Source organism: Girardinichthys multiradiatus, chromosome 15 (genome assembly GCF_021462225.1).
Source record: "Girardinichthys multiradiatus isolate DD_20200921_A chromosome 15, DD_fGirMul_XY1, whole genome shotgun sequence".
Lineage (NCBI taxonomy): Eukaryota > Metazoa > Chordata > Actinopteri > Cyprinodontiformes > Goodeidae > Girardinichthys > Girardinichthys multiradiatus.
This window is the reverse complement of record NC_061808.1, coordinates 30443796-30469643: the sequence shown is the minus strand read 5'-3', so window position 1 is coordinate 30469643 and position 25848 is coordinate 30443796.

Below are 25848 nucleotides of genomic sequence, written 5' to 3'. Positions count from 1 at the left end.
ACCACCGAGGTGGATAGGGCGAGTGGCATGTTTTCTCATTTTGTTTTCTTTATACATAACAGAGTGAAGACATAATTCATTATATTCATAATTGCAAGAAATATACAAAATATGGACCAGAGTGACAAAAACTGTCAGTTTTTTCAAACATAAAAACACAAGACCAAAACTTGTCAGGGAAGCTGCCAAAGAGAAAGCTACACGTAAGGAGCTGCAGGAAATTCCTGCACTGACTTTTTGTGTTCAACATTTGAGTAAAATCTTTTGTATTCTTAATATTTCTAGGTTAAGGAGTGAGGCATTTACTTTCAAAGAAAATATCCAGACCTGGCTAAGGTTTACCATGTGGGTCTATGTGTTTTGAAGAAACAAAAGAAACCAAACTTGAAGTTTTGGGCTACAGTTGTAAAAGGTTTGACATAAAAAAAGGGTGAGCATCACCAGAAGAACACCGTAACCACAGTAAAAAGCTGGGGTGGCAGCATTATGTTCTCGAATACGTTTTCTTTAAATAGAGCTTTTATGAAGGTGGATAAAATTATGTACAGTCTCAAATACCAATTGGTTTTGACCCAAAAGGTTCAGTGTTTGCTAGGAAGCTGATAAAAAGGACTTTACTTTTCAGTTTCCAAGGAATCCAGGCATACATGTAAATTGAAAAAGAATAACTTGGTGACTGTTTCTGCCAAAGAAGTCTAAATGATGACATTGAATCATAAGAAGCTCAAACAAAATATTTGTAAATAGGGTGGGCAAAGTTTTGGAACAGAAGTATTGCACCATATTTAGTGATGCATTTATTTGTTTGTCATACAAATGTCAGATTATATTAATTATTTATCTTGAGTTTTAGTTTTTCATCACAAAAACCTGGCTTTTTAAGATGGTTGTGTACAGTTTGGAGAGCTGCTGTTTGCAATTTTGTTCATATCTTTAATGTCAGCTGCCATCTGCTGAAATGGTTTTCTGCCTCCGCTAAAAAGATGGACATTATTATTCTGTCTCCAACTATAGAAACCTGTCATTTTACCACCCCTACAAAGTAGTTAGCATGAATGCATTTTGAAGAAAGCCATAATAAATAAATGTATGAGGTGATATAGGTTCTGTTAATAGGGTTGATATAAATGCTGCAGTGTCATGAGTACTGATTACATTCCTGTATCTGCATTGCATACTTAAATGTATTCCCCAACACAATTCCATTCCCAAGGCGCTCCCTAGATCAGCTATGACAGCCTGTCCCTTCAAGTACCCAGCTCTTACTGCCAATTTGCAGAATGCAAATATAGTGTGTTTCAGAGCACTATAAGTGTTTCATCCTTTCTAATCTCAGTGTGGATCTGGGTTTGTGTTTGAAACATCTGCTTTTTTTTTTTTTTATGTTCACTTGTCAGGTCAAAACAACACCAACCACCCAGCCTTATCTCATGTGTCTGGCTTTAGGAATCAGCTCAGTAAAGTTGGGTGGACTCTGGGGAGCTGCTTTTATACCCGTGGACATCCCCGCCTAATCTCAACCCTCTTACTGAAAAGCAGACATATAGTCAGAAAGAGGGCAACCTCCATCTGTTGAAAAATGAGGCAGGAATTGGAACATGGATTAGGAATGATTTTGGAAATATACAAAACAACAGTGCTTAGAGGGATATTCTGTGGAGGAACATTAGGACCAGCAAAGGTTCTACTGAACGTTTTTGGTTTGTAAAAGGCTGCAGCAGAAGAGGTTAAAGGGCTGTGACCTTTAGAATGTTGTATGCTGAAGTTCAACATAAAACTTAAAAAATGTTTAGTAAGTCAATATATACTTGCTATACCAGAAGAAATGAGACAATCCTAAAGAGCACTATTTTCAGATTCCCTAAAATGCACATTGATGCAAATGGATTTGTTTTTTGGATTTTCTTTAGTAAAGAATTAAAAATGTCTAAAATATATAAATTATTACTTAACTTATATGAATTAGAAATAAATTGTTTTAAATCTACACAAATTTGCAAGCATAAATAATTTAAACTTGGCATAACAGTTATTTCATCATCTTTTATAGAATCAGTTTAGCATCTGAGCAATAACTTTGTAACCATTTGCATTCTACCATGCTAATAGTAAAGCACAAATATCTTATTTTAGAGGAAGAAAACCTAAATTTCTTGAAACTATGAAACATAAATCACAATAAGCCTTTCCATTGTTTATTAAAGCAGTTAAGTAATCTTAAAATATACTCTACTGATGCAAAATTGGCCTTTGTAGCTACAACCCTCTTCAACAATGAGGCACGACTACATGGTAAAGTGTAAATGGCCTGCACTTGTACAGGTCCTTCTCAAAATATTAGCATATTGTGATAAAGTTCATTATTTTCCATAATGTCATGATGAAAATTTAACATTCATATATTTTAGATTCATTGCACATTAACTGAAATATTTCAGGGCTTTTATTGTCTTAATACGGATGATTTTGGCATACAGTTCATGAAAACCCAAAATTCCTATCTCACAAAATTTGCATATTTCATCCGACCAATAAAAGAAAAGTGTTTTTAATCCAAAAACGTCAACTTTCAAATAATCATGTACAGTTATGCACTCAATACTTGGTCGGGAATCCTTTTGCAGAAATGACTGTTTCAATGCGGCGTGGCATGGAGGCAATCAGCCTGTGGCACTGCTGAGGTCTTATGGAGGCCCAGGATGCTTCGATAGCGGCCTTTAGCTCATCCAGAGTGTTGGGTCTTGAGTCTCTCAACGTTCTCTTCACAATATCCCACAGATTCTCTATGGGGTTCAGGTCAGGAGAGTTGGCAGGCCAATTGAGCACAGTGATACCATGGTCAGTAAACCATTTACCAGTGGTTTTGGCACTGTGAGCAGGTGCCAGGTTGTGCTGAAAAATGAAATCTTCATCTCCATAAAGCTTTTCAGCAGATGGAAGCATGAAGTGCTCCAAAATCTCCTGATAGCTAGCTGCATTGACCCTGCCCTTGATAAAACACAGTGGACCAACACCAGCACCCCAGAGCGTCACTGACTGTGGGTACTTGACACTGGACTTCTGGCATTTTGGCATTTCCTTCTCCCCAGTCTTCCTCCAGACTCTGGCACCTTGATTTCCAAATGACATGCAGAATTTGCTTTCATCCGAAAAAAGTACTTTGGACCACTGAGCAACAGTCCAGTGCTGCTCCTCTGTAGCCCAGGTCAGGCGCTTCTGCCGCTGTTTCTGGTTCAAAAGTGGCTTGACCTGGGGAATGCGGCACCTGTAGCCCATTTCCTGCACACACCTGTGCACGGTGGCTCTGGATGTTTCTACTCCAGACTCAGTCCACTGCTTCCGCAGGTCCCCCAAGGTCTGGAATCGGCCCTTCTCCACAATCTCCCTCAGGGTCCGGTCACCTCTTCTCGTTGTGGAGCGTTTTCTGCCACACTTTTTCCTTCCCACAGACTTCCCACTGAGGTGCCTTGATACAGCACTCTGGGAACAGCCTATTCATTCAGAAATGTCTTTCTGTGTCTTACCCTCTTGCTTGAGGGTGTCAATAGTGACCTTCCGGACAGCAGTCAGGTCGGCAGTCTTACCCATGATTGGGGTTTTGAGTGATGAACCAGGCTGGGAGTTTTAAAGGCCTCAGGAATCTTTTGCAGGTGTTTAGAGTTAACTCGTTGATTCAGATGATTAGGTTCATAGCTCGTTTAGAGACCCTTTTAATGATATGCTAATTTTGTGAGATAGGAATTTTGGGTTTTCATGAGCTGTATGCCAAAATCATCCGTATTAAGACAATAAAACCCCTGAAATATTTCAGTTAGTGTGCAATGAATCTAAAATATATGAATGTTAAATTTTCATCATGATATTATGGAAAATAATGAACTTTATCACAATATGCTAATATTTTGAGAAGGACCTGTATTGTGCTATATCAAGCCAGAGGGCTCTAAAGCACTTTAAACTACAATCAGTCACACGCCCATTCATACACACATTCACTCACTGACAGTGGGAAGCTACATTGTAACCACAGTTGTCTTGGTGCAGGCTGACAGAAGTAAGGCTGCCATACAATCGGTGCCACAGTTGACTACATATGGATATTGTCGTGTCATTTGGAAGAGCAATACACATAGGCTAAAAACAGATTTTTTGTGCAATGGATCTTTGAGCACATATTGTCTTTCTCCCCCAAGTGAGATTTGTAAAAACAGGTAGAAGGGAAGATTTCTTGTCACTTAACAAAAGCAATTATTATTATTCAAAGGGCTTTTTTTGAAGCAATTTGAAAATTTAGTACATATATCTTGACTTTGGACATTGAAGCAAAATGAAAGTATTGTGATTAAAAGTATCTGATATATGCTTTTTAAACTACTGCACTAGTGATTAGTAATGGCTTTAACAACTCCTGAGGTGCACTCCACTACCTGCAGTTCTCCTCTTGAGCATATGTTGTACTGGAGGGAGAAAATAGTACCACTACACAACTAAACCTGCACCAGAAGAAGTCAACCAGTCATCCAATGAGCCATGATGTGAACTTTGACTTTAGCTATTGCACATAACACCAGTGATGAAGTTGAGGTCAGACATAAATTGTGCAATGAGGGGCTACAACAATTTGCCTGCAGCCTCTTGCAGCCAAAAATTATGAGTCCTAGTTTACTAATAACTCATTACTCATAGAACTTTGTTCTAAGTTCTTAAATGAAATTTAAAAAGGGATTAAAAGTCATTTACCAACAGATAGATGACAGATAGATGGATAGATAGTAGGAATGCCAATGTGCAAGTTTTAGTGTTAAGAACATAAAGGTTTTTGCTGGATTTGTCTTAATTATATTCATGAACATGCACTTATAAACCCAGCATTACAGTGTAAGCATCAGCATTAAAGGATGCATATTCAGAAAATCTAGTTCAAGTTTAGCGAGACATCTGTTAGCTCGAGAAGAGGATGTGATTGTGAAGTACTCTCTTTCTGTCTCCACAGCTGGCATCAATAAAGCACATTTGTTCCTCGGGAGCTTCTGGCTCCTGCACAGCCCCAAAATCTGAACATGTATAACTGTGCAAGTAAGAATCTGATATCATCTGGAGAAAGGTAAATCAGGCTGGGTAAATAAATATTTTAAAACATTCATTTTTGAATGTGTCAGTGAATGAGGGTTTCACCTGGACTCCGTTTACCTCTCCAGTTTCAGCCTGTTGGAGAGCTTCACGCAAGCTCTAGTGCAGTCAAAACACTGAAAGCAATTTTAGGTGATTTACAGTATAATTCTCATCTAATAGCTGGCTTAAACACTAATCATGCATTCTAATTCCTGGCTTAGTGTGCCTATGGATTAGAAGACCATGTAATGTACAGTAAATCCCATATACACTGCACAGAAAATCCGCCTAAAAGCATTTCTCATCATCAAAAAACTTCACCTCTAATTATGTCTCCAGAGAGAGGCTCAACTGCCTCTAGAGGTGAGTTGGCCGTGTATGGATCCCAGGTCGGCATGCGTGTGGAATACAAAGTGCATGTGTTTGATCAGATTCTCGAGTATTACAGTTTTATTTTGATTCATAGATTCTGGTTCAGGGTTGCTGCCTTGCATATTATGCAGCTGGTAATATAATGTAAGGCAATTAAAGGAGACAATACTTCTACAAAAATATTCACACTGCTTGAACTTTTTCATACTTTGTCACATTAAAACCACAAACCCTATTTGCATTTTACTGAGATTTTCTATGATAGACCAGCACAAAGTTGTGCGTATATTAGTGAAGTGGAACAAAAATGATACAACCCCAATTCCAATGAAGATGGGATGTTATGTGAAACATAAAACCAACACAATGCAATGATTTGCAAATTCTGTTCAATCCACTAACATGACAAGATGTTTAATATAAACTGATATCTTTGTTTTTTGCAAATATTCTCTCATTTTGAATTCGATGCTTGCAACACATTTCTAAAAAGCTGGGACAGGAGTATGTTTACCACTGTGTTTCATCACCTTTCCTTTTAACAGCACTCAATACACGTTTGGGAACTGAGGCACTAATTGTTGAAGTTTTGTAGGTGGACTTTTTTCCCATTCTTGCTTGATGCACAACTTCAATTGCTTAACAGTCCGAGGTCTCTTTTGTCATATTTATTTTTATTCATACAGATTTTGAGCATATGTTGCTCCAAAACCTTTATGAACCTTTCACCATTAATGGGTTCTTCACAGATGTGCCAGTTATCCATGCCACGGGCACTAACACACCCCCAAACCATCACAGATGCTGGCTTTGAACTCTGAGCTGATAACAATCTGGATAGTCTTTTTCCTCTTTGGCCTGGAGGACACGGCACCCATGATTTCCAAAAACAATTTGAAATGTGGACTCATCAGACCACAGCACCCTTTTCCACTTTGCATCAGTCAATCTCAGTTGAGCTTGGTCCTACAGGAGCTGGCGGTGTTTCTGTGTGTTGTTGATCTATGGCTTTCCCTTTACATGTGCTTGGAGATGTAGTAACAAACTGTGTTAACTGACAATGGTTTTCTGAAGTGCTTCTGAACACACGTTGTAATATCTGTTAAAGAATGATGCTGGTTTTTAATGCAGTGCCTCCTCAGGGATTAAGGTAACAGGCATTTAATGTTGGTTTTCAGCCTTGCTGCTTACATGCAGAGATCTCCTCAGATTCACTGAATCCTTTGATGATATTATGGAGTATATATAATGAAATCCCTAAATTCCTTGCAATTGTACGTTAAGAAATATTGTTCTTAAACTGTTGGAGTATTTGCACATGCAGTTGTTTACATTGTGGTGAACCTCGCCCCATCCTTGCTTGTGAGCAGCTGAGACTTTTGGGGATGCTCCTTTTATACCCAATCATGACACTCACCTGTTTCCAGTTAACCTGTTAACCTGTGGAATGATCCAAACAGGTGTTTTTTGAGCAATCCTCAACTTTGCCAGTCTTTTGTTGCCCCTGCCACAGATTTTTTGAGATGTATCACAAGCATCAAAGTCAAAATTAACAAATATTTACTGGAAAACAATGAAGTTTATAAGTTTGAATATTAAATATCCTGTCTTTGTAGTGTATTCAATTGCATATAGGTTGAACAGGATTTGCAAATCAGTGTATTATGTTTTTTTACATTTCACACAATGTCCCAACTTCATTCGAATTGAGGTTGTACATAGTTTTTTTCTTTTTACAAATATATAAAAGTGCAGCAAGCATTTGTATTCTGATACCTTTAGATAAGAAGTCACGTAAATAGTAAACAGAGTCCAAGTGACAGTCATTTAAGTTCAGAATAAATCCATCTATCACGGGAAGGCCTCAGATATATTTTAGAGGCCACAACGAGTCCTGTTTGTCCCAAGTCATATAGGGGACACAACATACATGTAAAAGAAGATTATCTTGTAAAACAAGACCAAAATTTTACTTTTTAGCCTATATGCAAAATGGAAACATCAAGATTTTCTTCAGCAGGCAGAAGGATGCTAAGTAAAGTTGATGAAGCTAAAGACTATGCTAAAGAGCAGGAAAATAGCAGGACAATGACCCTACACATACAGCCAGCTCTACACCGGAATGATTTAGATCAAAGTGTAAAAATATATTAGAATGGCCAAGTCAAAGTCCAGACATAATGGTGGTGCAGGGGTACATCGCGCGACCCATGTGTGGAGGCCTTAGTCCTCGACATAGGCCTTCATGGGTTTGAGTTCTGGTCTGTTGACCATTGCTGCATGTCCTTCCCCTTTCTCCAACCCTTTCCTGTCTGCTCACTGTAAAAAAAAATAAAATAGAGGCCACTAGTGCCACAAAAAGATTTAAAGAAGTCCAAGTGTAAGTACAATGAAATCCTGGTCAATATACTCTCCCTCCAACTTGACTCAGCTTGGGGATTTTTTTTGCAAAGGAGAATGAGCAAAACGTCAGCCTCAAACAGTGCAAAGCTGGTAGAGAAATAACTAAAAAGGCTTGGCTCAGGGAGTCTGAATACAAAAACGTTTTAGAGTCTTGCATGGATTTTCATGCACTCCACAGATATTTGTCTTACCTAAAATCCCAATAAAATGCATTAGAGTTTATGACTGTAACAACACAAAAGATGACAAAGATCAAAAAGTCTGAGTACTTTTGCAAGGGACTGTATTTCTCTCAAATATTTACTAAACAGCTCTGACTACAAGACGACAAAGTCCTTAAGGTTTAATAGATTCAGTCAAGGATTTCCTGACTGCGACAGTGCATTCACGAGCAAATGGTAAAGTCAAATGGGACAAGTGTATTTTTTCTTTTATCAGAAAAATGTGGGGAGACATTTTGAAGACAGAGGGGATCGACACCACACACACTTCTAAAAGCATACAAAGAGACCCAGAAAAACAAGGCTGGATTTAGCCTCATACTCCCCTGCCTGTGGTCCCATTTCTGACTCACCCTCTTTGGTGAGATCTAGATATGAGCCCCAGGGTTCTCGCCAGCGCATTGGGTTTTTATGTCAGCTATTGCGCATGCGCTGACCCTGTGCAAACGCTAACGGTAAAGCTTTCTAAAATCATGGCAGCTTTGAAAGGTTGGGTATAAATTGTGTTGCATCATGCCGTTCTTCCCGGTAGCTGCTAAAAACAAACCGGTGACGGTCATTCACACTAATGTCGAGGAGCAACATGATGGGCCTACAGCCAGTACTAGCACTGCATCGGTCATAGACAAAGACGTAATTTCTGCTGTTGGAGGCTTAACAAGCAGAAGAAATGGAGGTCTGGTATTGATCCAGCGTGGAAAGAAGCCTTCCAATGGCTGTAAATAACCGCCGTTGAAACTGGTAGGCCCTCACATTGGGTTATTTGAGCTCACTTTTGGACCTTTGATTTTACTTAAGGCTGTCTAGTAAATGGTAAATGGACTGAATTTATAAAGCGCTTTTCCAGTCATACAGACCTCATACAGTAACCAAATATAAATAAATTAACTATTTATCTCCAACTGTGTGCTTCCTCTGTACTCAAAGTTGTGTGTAAGGTGAATTAATTGCTACAACTCACACAATAATAATGCCCCCCCACGCTCATAAAAAAATCATGGCGAGAACCCTTGTGCCCTCCATTTTCTTCCCTGTATTATCAGCAGACCAGGACTTTGTGGAATGAGAGTTAAAGAAAGTTCCGTAAAAAGCAGCAAGTTGAAAAAGCTGTCATTAAACTCTTTAAGCTTTAGGAAGTGACTACTTTTTCACTTATGTATGAGGTAATGAGTTATACAACCCAAACGCTTCAGATTCTGACACTGAAAACACTAACACTGGTAATCTCATTCATTAGTTATATTTTCTTACAGATTTGCTTCAGCGACATCAGCTTTTTAGCAAATCAGGCCAGCAGGAATGAGAATATCTCTAAATCACATGGTTATGATATTCTCCTGCCATGTCACAATTTGCAGGTGCCCAGAACCTCCAGTATACAGTGCACTTTTGGTTACCATGCATTTCCTCTAAGGTGTTGAAATATTATTTTTCCTACTGGGAAAATAAATCTTTCCCTTCAGGTGCAGTTTTAATGGGGCACCCATCCATTTGAAGATGGCTTGCTTGAAAGTGGAAATGTTCAGGGGGAAAAGCCCAAAAATGTCACTTTGATGATGCATGGAACTGGGAAAGTTTTTTGTTATGGATAAACCAGGGAATTATGTGTATGACATCAGTGGGAATTGTTTAATGGAAACAGTTTTTTGACTTTGAACATATTTTTCAGATCTGTGGTTAAGATTGGGCTTTGGTTCAGACTTTGATATTTGTTCTGTTAAAATCATGATTTAATGTTATTTGTGTCATAGCTCCAAGTTGCACGAACTTGTTGTGAAATACACACAGATTAGAAGAAATTATAGATGTGGAGTTTTGACAAAAATTAAACTTGGAAGACTCACCTCCACTTCCAGCTCCATCTAATTACTCCACCACGTTCTCCCCTCCAACCAATGAGCTCCTGATCTACATTCCTCTTCAGCCAATCATCCCTCCAGGCTTTGCTTTAAAAGACCTTCATATGCAGAATCTCCTGATTTTCAGCTGAGCTTCGACCCCCCTCCACCCCATCTCCACCATCAGGCTTCAAGCTCCTTCAGACTTCCTTATATCTTCTCAGGCCTCCATGCCACCACCAGTATCAGGATCCCAGGGGGAAGACTCCCCTTATTCTAACCCAAAGATGTTTATTCAAGCTCATGTCATTATCAGCATCCATGTCTTCCACCTGGGTCCGAGCGCCAAAAGAAATCAAACATCAGCTAATAAACTCCTCTAATTGCCACCTCTGTGTTTATCTCATTTGTGAGTCTTTTCAGGTTGAATTAACTTTTAATATATCAAAATGACATTTTAAAAAGAAGTTAAATGTTACAATGTCACAATATTTTTGTGAGCAAGATAATCTCACACTGTCTGAACGACTTTGTAAGTCAGTCAAGTCCAAAGCCATGTATGGTTTATGAACATTTGAAACCAACTGTACAAAAATACACTTAACATTTATCTTATTGTCTGGCTTCAAATCAGACTAAACCTTTCCTGCTTCAGGTCAGTTACAATTGATTTAAGTTATTTCTATTTGCCGCTTGCAATTTAAGTTATTTCTATTTGATAAACCCAGAATAGTGAAAAAGAGTTTTATTTATTACTTTCTTTCAGGGGGATGCATGGTGGGGCAGTTGGTAGCACTGTTGTCTTGCAGCAGGAAGGTCCTGGGTTTGACTCTGGATGGTTTTTCTGGATGGAGTATGCATGTTCTCCCCGTGCATGCGTGGGTTCTCTTCGGATACTCTGCCTCCTACATTTCCAAAGTCATGCCTGATAGGTTGGTCTCTCTCTAAATTGGCCTTAGGTGTGTGATTGAGTGTGTGATGGGTTGTTTGTGTGTTACCCTGTGATGGACTGGCGACCTGACCAGGGTGTACCCTGCGAAGAAGCGTAAGAGATGACTGACTGACTTTCTTTCAGTTCAGATGTTTACACAAATTCAGGTAACTTGAAAAAGTTTGGGAAAGCCCAGATAATAGCTTGGCATTGCACGCTTCTGATTCACAACATCAGAGTAAACTGAAGTCAGGTTTATACAGGTCCTTCTCAAAATATTAGCATATTGTGATAAAGTTCATTATTTTCCATAATGTCATGATGAAAATTTAACATTAATATATTTTAGATTCATTGCACACTAACTGAAATATTTCAGGTCTTTTATTGTCTAAATACGGATGATTTTGGCATACAGCTCATGAAAACCCAAAATTCCTATCTCACAAAATTAGCATATTTCATCCGACCAACAAAAGAAAAGTGTTTTTAATACAAAAAACGTCAACCTTCAAATAATCATGTACAGTTATGCACTCAATACTTGGTCGGGAATCCTTTTGCAGAAATGACTGCTTCAATGCGGCGTGGCATGGAGGCAATCAGCCTGTGGCACTGCTGAGGTCTTATGGAGGCCCAGGATGCTTCGATAGCGGCCTTTAGCTCATCCAGAGTGTTGGGTCTTGAGTCTCTCAACGTTCTCTTCACAATATCCCACAGATTCTCTATAGGGTTCAAGTCAGGAGAGTTGGCAGGCCAATTGAGCACAGTGATACCATGGTCAGTAAACCATTTACCAGTGGTTTTGGCACTGTGAGCAGGTGCCAGGTCGTGCTGAAAAATGAAATCTTCATCTCCATAAAGCTTTTCAGCAGATGGAAGCATGAAGTGCTCCAAAATCTCCTGATAGCTAGCTGCATTGACCCTGCCCTTGATAAAACACAGTGGACCAACACCAGCAGCTGACACGGCACCCCAGACCATCACTGACTGTGGGTACTTGACACTGGACTTCTGGCATTTTGGCATTTCCTTCTCCCCAGTCTTCCTCCAGACTCTGGCACCTTGATTTCCGAATGACATGCGGAATTTGCTTTCATCCGAAAAAAGTACTTTGGACCACTGAGCAACAGTCCAGTGCTGCTTCTCTGTAGCCCAGGTCAGGCGCTTCTGCTGCTGTTTCTGGTTCAAAAGTGGCTTGACCTGGGGAATGCGGCACCTGTAGCCCATTTCCTGCACACGCCTGTGCACGGTGGCTCTGGATGTTTCTACTCCAGACTCAGTCCACTGCTTCCGCAGGTCCTCCAAGGTCTGGAATCGGCCCTTCTCCACAATCTTCCTCAGGGTCCGGTCACCTCTTCTCGTTGTGCAGCGTTTTCTGCCACACTTTTTCCTTCCCACAGACTTCCCACTGAGGTGCCTTGATACAGCACTCTGGGAACAGCCTATTCGTTCAGAAATTTCTTTCTGTGTCTTACCCTCTTGCTTGAGGGTGTAAATAGTGGCCTTCTGGACAGCAGTCAGGTCGGCAGTCTTACCCATGATTGGGGTTTTGAGTGATGAACCAGGCTGGGAGTTTTAAAGGCCTCAGGAATCTTTTGCAGGTGTTTAGAGTTAACTCGTCGATTCAGATGATTAGGTTCATAGCTCGTTTAGAGACCCTTTTAATGATATGCTAATTTTGTGAGATAGGAATTTTGGGTTTTCATGAGCTGTATGCCAAAATCATCCGTATTAAGACAATAAAAGACCTGAAATATTTCAGTTAGTGTGCAATGAATCTAAAATATATGAATGTTAAATTTTCATCATGACATTATGGAAAATAATGAACTTTATCACAATATGCTAATATTTTGAGAAGGACCTGTATTTGGGGACAAATTCCTGCAAGAAGGTACCACGTTTATCTGTTCAAACAACTATATGCAAGTATAGCTTGCTTATAGTAAGCTATACTAGTAAGCTTGTGTAAGGACACCCAAACTATATCACCCAATTCATACAGTTTAAAAGCATTTGTACCCATTACTAAGGAAATGTTTGTAAACCTCATAATTTGAAGAAAGGGCTCTTTCTTATTTTTCTGGTATTTAGTAAATAGAAATAATTTTGTTCTGAAATAACTCCTGTGTTTTTCTGTGAGTATGCTCTGTCTTCTCAAACCCGAGCCAGGTTCTGCTGGAGGTTTCTTTCTGTTTAAGGGGAGTTTTGTTTTCCGCTGTTGCTACAGGCATGCTCAGTATGCAATACAGCTCATTCTGTGTCAACGACGCAATGCAAGCTTCAGTTCTCTCACTACATGCATGTCCAGGAGAAGTAAATGCCGCAAGTCAGAGACTCGATGCAACCTGCTGGGTTTTCTTAAAAAAGCCTTTGACCCTTTTGCATAATATACTGAATTTGACTGCATTGTTTGATAACTAGGATCAATTTGGGATGTATGTACTTGTCTTGGAATCTGTATGATTTGATTGAGTTAACCTTTTTAAGTGCTTTAAGACATTATCTGTTGTGAATTGGCACTACATAAATAATTTCAATTGAATTAACCCTAAGTGACCTAAATAGAAACATTCCAGCACAGAATAGCTTCACTCTGATCTACCTCTCTCTTCTTGGCACGAAAACCTGTTGTTGTATTTCCATTGAAGGCTGGAGGTGGAGCTTCAAGCGTCATGTCCTGTGCAAAGTAAAATAAATATTCCCCATCGCACATCATGTCCTCTTAAAACAGTGAGCACCACCCTCCCGTCCACAACTTGTGGGACGAATTGCCATCCATGATTTCTAATCACAGCCACGGCTTTCAGTTTGATCAACTCCGGCCATTGTGTCCTTAATATTTTTATAATTGCTCTTGAGTGTTTTTTTTTTTCTTTTAGCTTTTCTGGCACTGTGGTGTGCACCAATGTGACTAGCTAATGAGCAGGGACCAAGAAAGACAGTACCAGGCCGCATAAGCCAGTAAAGGAAAGGGTTGCAAATTGGGCTCAGTGAACTGGAGCCAGCCAAAGATAACTTTCAGAAAAAATTTAACCTTATTTTATAATGTATTTAAATATGTGATTTCAACTTTAAGTAAGAAATACACTATATGTTCCACAATACCCGTTTTATATCATTTCATTTGAACAATCTTTGGATCTTCCTTGTATATCAGCTTTCCAGTGTTCACTGATTTATATCCATGTAGCTGCTTTAAAACCCAATGATGTCTTCAGTGCCCTGTTCCTCCCTTGTATTCCCAGAAGTCAATATTTGAGGGTCAGTGAAGAATATATTGACTTCATCATTAATGCATATGCATTTCCTGACATTTCACAGTGCACATGCCGTGGCTCTGAATTGTCCCAGACTGCCAGCCAGGCACAGACCCATCAGGAGTCAGATCTGTTTATCCTTCCTCTTGCTCTTCCTCACACTCATTTGTTATTGTGTCTCTGATCCAGATTGATGATAAGGACACGCAAATTCCCATGTTAGATCATTTACATCACAGAAAAATATTCTATTTGATTTCCATTATATCCACTCTGGCCTCGATGCAGCACATATATGAAAAGGTCCCTTCATCAAAGATTCTCTTGGAGAGACGTTGCTCTTCATCTCCTGCTTTGCCTCCTGTCTCTGAAGTCGCTAATGGGTGGAACAAAATACCCTGTCTTCTCTGCAGGATATTGCTGCTTGTGGAGCTAATCAGGTTAGAAATGACGGCTGCACGTCTGTGTCTATGGGTGCGTGCAGGTAATTACACAGAAGGACATGCCCACTTCAGCAGAACGTATCTCCTCTCCACATTCAGCCTCCACCACATTAACCTCCATCTTTCCTCAATTTGAAGATGTATCTACACTTAAGTGTAGTAAAAGATTTTAAATGTGTAATATATAAGCATTCTTTCTCTAATAGGAGCCTGCTTTTGTTGGACGCCTTCATAAGAAGATGTACATGTTCATGTTTTTTTCCCAAGGAAAACGCTATTGTGCCTATGATAGCATTTAACATCTAATTGCACCAAATACTCAAATACTGCAGTTTGAAATCTGTGTGCCGTTGGTGCATGTTTTTTTGTAGGTTTTCACATTTATTAAGACATTGGTTACAGATGAACAATATAGAAAGTAAGATTACGGACATTGGATTGAAGTTTGGACATCTTAAAAAGGTATGCTTTCTGCGTGTGATTGTGGAATGGGGCTAACAATTAGCCGAGACGCTACCCAGCTGTGATACAGGTGACAGCAGTGAACCACGAATAGAAGCTAGCGGTTAGCCAAGAAGCTACACAGCATTGATACAAGTCAGTCTGCAGTGGTCTGTTGTTGCTGCCTTGGTTGCCGATTTGCATCGCATAGTGTATCGCTCATAGACAATATTTTTACAGATATTATAAAGACTAAAATTGTCAGTGGCTTAATGATGTGCAATATTACTGACCACCTACCTGTCCTCTCATTGTAAGACTATAATTGTATTTATCATGAAATACACCAAAATTCTGTATTCAAACGTGTAAGAACTGAGGAAATAGTAGACTCAATAAATAAATTAATAATGATTTATTAGAACTGAAAATGAATTGAGCGTTTAATATTTTTTTAAATATAATTTCAGTTCATTATGATAAAAACTGCCCGATACGTCAATTTAATAAAAATAATACTGTTGTAAAATGTTCATGGGTAACAAAGGGCTCACAAAATGATTGGAAAAAGAAAAATACTTTATTTAGACAATTTATTAGATTAAGGCCCGAAGAATGTGAACATACATCAATTATCTAAAAATAAATGAACTAATATAATAAGAACTAGTAAGAAATTATATTAGACCAATCTATCAATTGTTAATAAAAGTAATATTACAATTTTTTATGGAATAATAAATACTGTGAATACAAGTAAGGCTAAAGGAAATTCATACCTCAGATTAGTTTGTTGATAGCAGTGATATTTATGACATGAATAAAATACTTAATAGTTTTAATAATTTCTTTGTAACTGTGGGGCCAGATTTGGCACATCCTGAATGTGGTAGCAGTAAATATGAGGAGTAGAAATAAACTAAAACACAATGTTTCCCTCTGGAATAAGTGAAGCAGAAATAATAGATGTTAATAAATATAAAGAAAAAATACACTGTTTGATTGTCTGTTGCTGGGCTGGCGTTTCGGATCTCTCGGGATTGCGTGGGTTCCCTTGGATCTCGGCCCCTGGCTTTGGGCCCTGGTCTGCAGGCTGGGGGGGTGCCGGGCTCCGGCAGGGGGATCTTAGCCGGTGTTGATTGGGATGTGGCCCCGCTTTGATGGAGGGGCTGGCCGGCTGGACTGCTTGGTGGCCATGCGGGGGTGCGGGTGGCCAGCGGGCTGGGGCGCCCCCGGGGTTTGGGGGTGGGGTTGGTGGGGTGCCCGGTAACTGGGGCCGCCATGGCCTTTTTTCCACTGCTTCCTTCTGTGGTCCTGGCCTGGGGTTGGGCGCTGGGCTGCGGTTGGCGGTCGGGTGGGTGGGGCGGCGGAGCATGTCTTGTGACTGTACCGGGCGGCTGTCTGCCTGCCTCTGCGCCCCAGGTGCGAAGGGGACCACCTCCTGGGTCCGGGGGCTGGTTGCCCCTACGGGGTACCGGCGCCTGGACCTGGGAGTATAGAGTATGCATGGGGAGTGTGAGTGAGTGTATGACGTCCATTGCTGTTTATCCTTACGTTGGGTGTGAGTGATTTTATGTGCATGCATGAGGGTGGGAGTGGGTGATTGTGACTGTGTGTGCCTGTTTTTTTTTTTTTTTTTTCGCGACAGGTTGGGTCTTGGACTGCTCCCTAACCGGGATCAGCTTCCTCCCCGCCACACTGCCTGCTGGTGGTTGGAGTCTCTGCCCGCTGGTGTACTTGTGGTTCTCGGTGTCCGGGGCCGGGTGCTTTGGTGTGTGCTGGCTCACTTGCAGGGGCCTGGCCCCCTGGTCTCTGTCGGGCCTCTGCTTGAGGGGTGGTGTGTTCCGGGGTCTTGGGCCTCTGGGTCCATGGCTGGATCTGCTCGGGCATGGACGGCTGCCGGTGGGGCCTGAGCGACAGGACACGGTAAAAAAAAAAAAAAAGAAAAAATACACTGTTATGATAAGGATATGAAATTAGTCAAAATAATAATAAATAGTATCTCAAAACAGTAATATGTAACTTATCATCTCAAACTGGATTATTTCTGAATAAAATGAAAAATGTATTAAAACTGTAAACTGTAAAAAAGTATTACCACTGTAAAACAAATTTAGAAATAAACATATTTTTACAAATAACAGACCAGACTCTCTGCTCTCTCAGTTTTCCAAAATTTTAGAAAGACATTTTAATACTACAAATCATTTCCAGGTAAATATAATTTTATTATTTAAAGACAGCTTGGGTTTACGTCAGTAAGGTCAATGGAAATGGCTGTATGAGAAGCATTGGAAGAAATCACAAATAGTTCAGATAGTAAAAAAGGTGCAGTTGGTATATTTATTAACTTGTAAAAGCATTGGAAATGCTTAATCATCCAATACTTGTAATAAATGGAGAGATATGGCATCAGGGCAGTGGCTTTGAACATGATTCAAAGTTATTTATTGGATAGACAACAGTATGTGCAGATGGGTGAGTTCAAATCAAGGTGTTTGAGCATTGCTTGTGGGGTTCAGCAGGGATCTGTAGTGGGCTCTAAATTATTAAATCTTTATAAATGATATATTTAATGTATCACATGTATTATAATTACTATTATTTGTATATGACACTAATCTATTCTAATGATAATTGTAGTTATCTTACAAATAATGTAAATAATTAACTAACAGAATTAAAAACTGATGGATATTAATAAATTATCCTTAAACTAAGATAAGGCAAAAGTTATGTTTTTCAGAAATTCTAAAGGCAATTCTGATTTAATCATTAATATAGTGTTATAATAGAGAAAGTGATCGAAAATATATTCAACCTGGAAAGACTCACAATAAGAAACATAAAGATGGCAATTAGATAAGTTTTTTGATAAAAGTTAATATCTTTGGTTCTCGGACCCCGGAGAAAGACATGAATACTGAGAATGACATGAGCTTGAATGAACGTCTTAGGCTTAGAATTTTATGAGTCCCCCCGGATCTGATACTGGTGGTGGAGTGAAGGCCTAAGAAGGTAAGGGAGGAGTACGGAAGGGAGATGATGGAGGTGGGGCGGAGGAGGGGAATCCATGACTGGAGGTCCTTAAAAGCGAAGCCTCTGAGGATGATTGATTGAAGACACATGCGGATCTGATGCTGATTGGATGGTGGAGAGACGGACGTTGGAGTCATCAGACGGCTGGCGGTGTAAGTGAGTCTTTCAGTTTGAATTTTCATCAAAACTTCATTTCTTGGGTATGATTATTGACAGTAAGTTAGGCTGGAAATTTGCCAAAATATTGTTCTTTTAATGCAAAGTAAAGGGTATTCAGCGAAGGATGGTTACCAATCTGACAGCAGGTTCACAAACCACCTTGCCTTTTAATGCACAACATACAGAATTCAAATTAATTATAATTATCATCAACACCAATAAGCTAAAATAATTATTAAATACAAATGCCATGCACAATTGAAAAATATACACACGTTATTTTATATATTCTGTAATTCATAAGTTATTAGAATATATGATTACATTTATTTATATACGATGATGACATAGAGTAACACCAGTAGTACTGATAATGATCGGTATCGTGTAAGTAAAAAAAACAAAAAACATATTGCATTTATATGGCAATGTAGTATACTATGTATGTTTCGTAATGTATTGTAAGATAGATATAAGTGTATTACATTATATTGTATATGTATTATACCGTATAATATATTACATATATATATATATATATATATATATATATAGTAATGTGTGTTATATTCGCACATTACTGTGTGGATATAACACACAGTAATGTACATGTAACAGATTAATACATTTTAAATTATAGTAGCAACTATGCAATTTATGTCTGAATGGGGGGTGGGAGTAAACAGGTTTGTCTTCTTCTCACTTCCCACAAAATATGTAAAGCAACTAATAGCTTACAACCACCAGTTGTAAAATATTCCTAGAATAGCCTCCTCTGCTTGTAATACTATTTCACAGGTTGTGTTCTTTTTTTGTCATGAAAATTTCATATATGTTGATGTACAGCTGGTAGAACATGCCACACTTTGACTGAGGGGAGAATCAAACAAAGGCAAACATTTTCCAGGTTGTCATAGTGTCAGATGTAGTTCATGTAAAGTGAGAATAACTTGTAGAGCTAAGGTGGTCTGTTTCCGAGCTCCTCCGCTCCTCACCCTATCTCTAAGGGAGTGCCCAGCCACTTTGTGAAGGAAGCTCAATTCAGCCGTTTGTATCCAGGATCTTGTTCTTTTAGTTCATGCCCTTAGATGAGGGTAGGAACGCAGACCGACCGGTAAATCAAGAGCTTCACTTTTTGGCTCAACTCTCACTTCAGCCGCACCGATCTGTCAGTTGATCTCCCGCTCTATTCTCCCCTCACTAATGGACAAGACCCTGAGATATTTGAACTGCTCCACTTGAGGTGGGAGCTCCCCTCCAACGTGAAGAGGGCAAGCCACCCTTTTCCAGTCGAGAACCATGGGGGAGCTGATTCTCATCCCAGCTCGGCTGCAAGCTGCCCCAGTGCATGCTGTAGGTCTTGGCTAGAGGGGGCCAGCAGGACCATGTCATCTGCAAAAAAAAAAAAGAGAGGAAATCCACTGCTCCCCAAACCAGACTCCCTACAGCCTTGGCTCTGCCTAGAAATCTTGTCCATAAAAGTTATGAACAGGACCGGTGACAAAGGGCAGCCCTGCCGGAGCCCAACATGCACTGCAAACAGGCCCGACATAGTGCTGACAATGTGGACCAAACTCCTGCTCCGCTTGTGCAGAGACCAGATGGCCCCTAATAAAGGCCCCCCCCCAACTCTGTACTGTCGGAGCGCCCCTACAGGGCACCACGAGGGACACAGTCGAATGCCTTCTCCATGTCCACAAAACACATGTGGACCGGTTAGGCACTCCTATTAACCCTCAAGCACCCTGTAGAGGGTGTGGAGCTGGGCCAGTATTCCACTGCCAGGAAAAAACCACATTGCTCCTCCTGAAGCCGAGAATCGACTATAGCCTGACCTGTCCTCTCCAACACCCTGGCATAAACCTTACCAGGGAGGCTGAGAAATGTGATCCCCCTATAGTTGAAACACACCCTCAATTTCTCTTTCTTTAAGCAAAATTTTAAAAAAGGCAGTAAAGTTTCTAGAAAAAAGTAAGTGCATAAGTGAGATATGGAGTCAGTTAACATGCTGGAAAAAAATACTTCTCTCATCGTGACTGTGACGGTACTCCATGGGGGTGATGAACACTCATTGAAAAGGTATCTTCATGGGAGATGACTTCTCATTAAATATATGTCAGGATGACTTTCAGCCATTTTAAGGTGCTACCATGAATGAATCAGTTGCACCCAATTGTGGTTTTAATTTTTTTGCAATGTCCATTTTACACACACACTGTAATGACTTATGATTTGGAATTGGGCTTAAATGTAGATTTATTTTTTTCACGTGTTTATATACTCACATAATATGCATAGGTTTAGAATGCAGTTAAGTGCTGCATTTTCAACTATTTGATAAAAAATCCTTGCTCTTCAAGAAAGCTGTTTGATTCACTAAGGATGTAAAATGGTAATTTGCCAAGAAGGCACTCATTGAGGCAGTTTTGTAGTTTTATAGTTTTTTCAGTCTGTAATTATCAAGTAAATAGATCTGGGCAAAAACATCTCAGTTACCCAAAATAAGTCCATTCACAACAAAACTACTGTTTACATAGAGTCATTGATTGTGGAAGTGAATATTCAAGGGATGTGTTTGTAGTGCGCTTACCAGTGTAGCTGAAAGGTAAAAAAGAAGATTTAAGTGCTTTGCATCAAGTGAATAGAAGTTATTCAGGGCTAGATTACCAACTGGGGACCTAACAACTAGCCACACAACTCCACAGGGCAAGATAATTACTGTTTTTTAAATCCTTTATGCCAAAGTTGAAATGATGTCTGTAGCATTTATTAAAATTGTCAGCATTGACAAGGCCTAAATCTCAGTTTAGTTGAAGTAGAGTTCTTTAGAGTAGGTAATAGTAATATGCCTTACCCCAGGGTGATCTCAGTTTTGTAGACTCATGGACAAAAATCATAAGGGAGCCACTCAGAGCTGTGCCTGTTTAAAAGGGGCTTTAGTATAGCTAAGGTGTACGATAAAGCATTCATTTAAACTGCTTTGAAAGTTTGCAATTTGTGTTATTTTGAATGATGAATCCAGCAGAGGGACTGCCCCGACACGTAATGGACACCGACAAAAACATCCAGCAGTGCAAAAATGAGACTGACCCTAGAGATAGCACTGACCATGTGGCAGACCAGCCCACCCCATGAAACCTCCATCAATATTCACACAATGCACAATACACCCCCTCTCTTCCCACTCTTGGTGGCCATAGCCAAAGAAAGTACCCACTGTCATGATATGACATCTTTGATTTTGTTGTGGTCTTGTGTTTTCAACTTTTTATTTAGTTTGGGTTTTTGCAGTCTGTTTATTTCCTTGTGCCCCCTGTTACTTATGTTCCCTCTACAGCCACCTAGTGTGTGTGTTGTGTTTCTCTCCTCTTGTTTTCAGCTTCTTAGTAGTTGCTTTTTATTATTATTATTATTATTATTATTATTATTATTGTTATTATTATTATTATAGTTGTGTTGGGACCCACAGCCATGGATTTCAACATTAAACTTCGGTACGGACTTTTCTGGAACTTTCAAAATAAAGTGCATTAACCTTCTTCCGGCACAGCCAGGAAACGGGATAACTGTGGATAACTGTGGACTTCCTGTGATGCCGCTACCCAAATAAAAGCACAGCTGTTGCTACATCCGCCCTCTTTCCACACGGCCTTCGAGAAGGACCGGTCAGGGGAGGCCCAGCGCGCTGATGTCTTTTGCTGGCAAAAAGACATACACTCTTCAACTGGATCCAAGGAAGCCATACGATCATCGATCATATGCAAAGATAAGTACGGATGAAATACTGTCTGTGTATCCGGTATTTTCATTCATGAACGGGGTAATTAAGGTACAAGCATTGCTCGACTGCCTCTCCGAGCCCCCGCAGACGCAAACGGTGTTCGAGAGAAGCCCCTGCAAAGACGCGGTCTCCCAGTCTGGAAGGAAGGACAACGGCCTGCACCGCCGTGTTTACGGTATGCACAGCTGGTTGACGGACAGAACGAGCCACCCAGCTACCGCTCCGGAGCTAACTCTTTTGTTCACAGAGCGAACGCACCTTCAACCCCCGAGATTAGCTGACAGCTAACCGCTTGTTGACTGTGGACGTTTCTTCAAGCTTCGCCCCTTGGACAACATTTCCTCACCACGGTTCATGAGGTTAGGTGTTTTGGGCAGAGACAGATTTAGGATGAAATGATCTAAATGTTTTTAATTTTATGAAGTTTGTGTGGAACTCGGCTATCTTAGTGCTGGCAGGCTATCTGTAGCACACGTGCCAGTTTGTGTTCTTTGTATGTTTTGAGGTTAAGATAAACTTTATTTAAAGGGTGATTTTAAACAGAACATTGCTCATAACGCGCCATCCGCGGTTATGCATTTTAACCCTTTTATTAACCCTGGTATTTTAAAGGTATGTGTTGATTCTGGTGCTAAGCTATCCGCTTCTTTGTAAGTTTAACTGCTAACCGGTAAGAACACGTGCTTGCTACTTAAGAGTATTCAACAGAAAGGTTGTTGGATTTCAAGCCAGTGGATAATAGTTCCTAAACATCATTTACTAAATTTGATAACTAAGTAAACATCATTAAGCCCCATTTCTCCAGAAAGATTTGTCTCTTTCCAAAATATTTCCTTAATAATATTTCTTCAAATATTATTTCAATAAATAAAAGCAGCTAATTAGACACCGTTGAGAAATGGTCATCCAGAAGGTTGGTTTTATTCAGCAGATCATTATTTAAAACATTATTTTATTAAAATAATATTTTATCTGATCTTGCATTGTGAGTGGTTGTTTAAACGTTTGCTGATTATTGCTTAAGTTGGTTCCAAGACTAACTTAACTTCACTTCCAGATTGTTCAAGATAATCCTTGGTTCTCAAACATAAACATTGCATGGTAATGTTGCATCACTCTTTTGGTCATGATTTTCAATCATCTTTGATCAACTTGTTTATATTGTACATAGCACATTAGTTTAGTTGGATTGTTTTAGCATAGTAAAGAGTTTGTTGATTGAAATACGTTTGACTTTGAGTTGACTTATTTTTGTTAATAAATTCTTGTATTTTAAGAAATTGTGTGAATTCATTCCATATATGTGCAGAGTTTATGCTGTTCAATAATGTCAGAGCTCATCTCACACCTTTCTGTTTGACCTAATACCATCGCCTTACTGGGCTGGTATTCACAGGACAACCCTTAACAGACCGAAATATTATTCGATAAAATATTAAAATATTAATGTTAAATATTAAATAATAATCTCAGATTCATAATTACAGCAGTTGTCTTCCTTGGATTCTTCAGTTTAGTTCCTCTTTTATTTATTTATGGTTAGGTATTTGTTCTCCTTCCTTATAGGTTAGTTTTAGTTATTGTTTATTTTTGGTTTGTACATATTGTGGTTCTCTGTTTCCTTTCCAGTTTTGTTCTATCAGTGTTGGTTTAGGTTTGTTTACTTTTGTAGTCAGGTTTCCCTTATGGTTTCTATTTAACTAAGTGCTTAGGTTGTTTTGTCCCCTCCAGTTTCTCAGTTTCCTTCAGTTCATGTTTATTCTTGATTCTTATGTTTCTTTGTTTTTTTTCTTGGTTTATAGTTTCTTTTAGTTCTGCTCACTGTCTTGTCCTTTAGTTCAATTCCTCATGCTTTAGTTTTATGAATTTCACCTGCTCCCTCTGCCTCCCTGTCTCCTTGTCACACCTGTTCTTAGTTCCTTGATTACCTGCCTTTGTTCTCACTCTGTATATTAGTTAATTTTGTTTCATTGTCCTTGGCTGGTTCCTTCGCTCACACTCACTACCCCGTCCTTGCCATAAGTACCTGCAGTGTTTATGTAAGTTTTTTGGATCTTGACTCTGGTTCGTACCTGCAATGTTTTGTTACCTTATTGACCTTAGAATAAAGTTGAAGGATTATTAAGATGCTGCTTCCAAGCTCTTGTCTGCACTTTGGTCCACCCCAAAACCCCAACGTGACACCCACAACTGTAAAGCAGGCAGCAGTCTGCTCTGCCACCCCAATCTGCCATTAACACAATTGCTACCCATCCACGGAGAAAAAGGCTCGACAACAACCAACAACACTCAGACCACATTTACACCCAACACAAAACCCAAACTACCTGGCTCGCCAAGTCACGAACACAGTCATGCCGCTCAGGGTGTGGATCCTCACTCTCATACTGGTCACTGGAAATTCAACATGACATCTCATGGCAAAAAACTCTCTGAGAAAAAAAAGTTGTTGCTCTAAATAAAGATGGACTTTGCTTAAAGGAGATTGCCAACACCCTGAAACTGAGCTGCACAAAAAACTATTTATTGAATTAAAACTAGGCCAGACCCCTCAGCCAGGACAGCCACAGCAAGCTTTTGATACGTCGAGGTTGTTCTTCAGCAGTGCAGACAGAGTGTTAGCATAATGCGCCCTGAGACTGAGTAATGTTATTATTTGGTCACTGCTGCAACATCTGTGAATCCCTTGCACAAACGTCATAGCATTAGTGCATATGTGTGTTAAAAATTACATTTCACATTTGCCCCATAAATACTATAAAAGTTCTGATATATCAGAAAGAAAATCCATGACAGCTCGGCTGATCTTGAGATTAAATTGCTTATGGCAGGGAATCAGATGCAAAGAAAGTGAACTGACAGACTGGGAGAGCATAAATCATAGAAGCGGCCAAGAAGCTCATGATAACTCTGGAGGAGCTGCTGAGATCCACAGCTCAGGATGGAAAATCTGTTGACAGAACAACTGTTAGATGTGCCCCACAAATATGGCCTTCGTGCAAATGTAGTAAGAAGAAAGCCATTGTAGAAAAAGGACCAGAAGAAGGCCTGTTTGCAGTTTGCCACAAGTCATGTAGGTCAGTGGTTCCTAACCCTGGCCCTCAGGTCACAATGTCCTGCATGTTTTCCTGCTGCCAGACACCTGATTTAAATAAATTCACAATTAACAGGGTTCCACAGAACTTGATAGCACACTGATGTATATATTTGAATCAGGCATGCTGAAGCAGAAATGTTTCTAAAACCTGGAGAACAGTGAGTCCTATGGGAACGTTTGGGGTTAAAGTAACACAGAAATCATCCAGAAGAATCCTGGAAGAATGCCAGTTAGAGGTTGCAAAAGATATGAAACTGGGGCTGAGACCAGGACGACCATAAACAACCATCCAGAGCAAAACATTTAAGGTTTAGATGAAAGCATATTCATATACAAATGTGGCTCAGTTGAGGTCCTGGCCTAAATTCAATTGAGGATCTAAGGTTAAGCTAATTTGTCATGAATGGGCATAAATTCAATCTCTTAATGTGCAGAGCTGGTAGAGAGATACTCCAAAACAATGATGGTTCTACAGAAAATGGATTTAGGGTGTCTAAACACAAAGGCAAACTCCTGTTTTCAGATTTTTGGAAATCCGAAATCATTCACCCATCCATTTCTCACTTATGCACTATGTGTCGGTATGTTACGTAAAATCCAAATAAAACACAATGTAGTTTGTTGTTCTAAAGGGACAAATGTGACAAAATTCAAGGGCCTCGAATAACTTTGCAAAGATGCTACGTGTAATAATGTACAATTGAATCTATGCTTAGATCAACTTTTTAGAGTGGCCGCCTTGATGTTG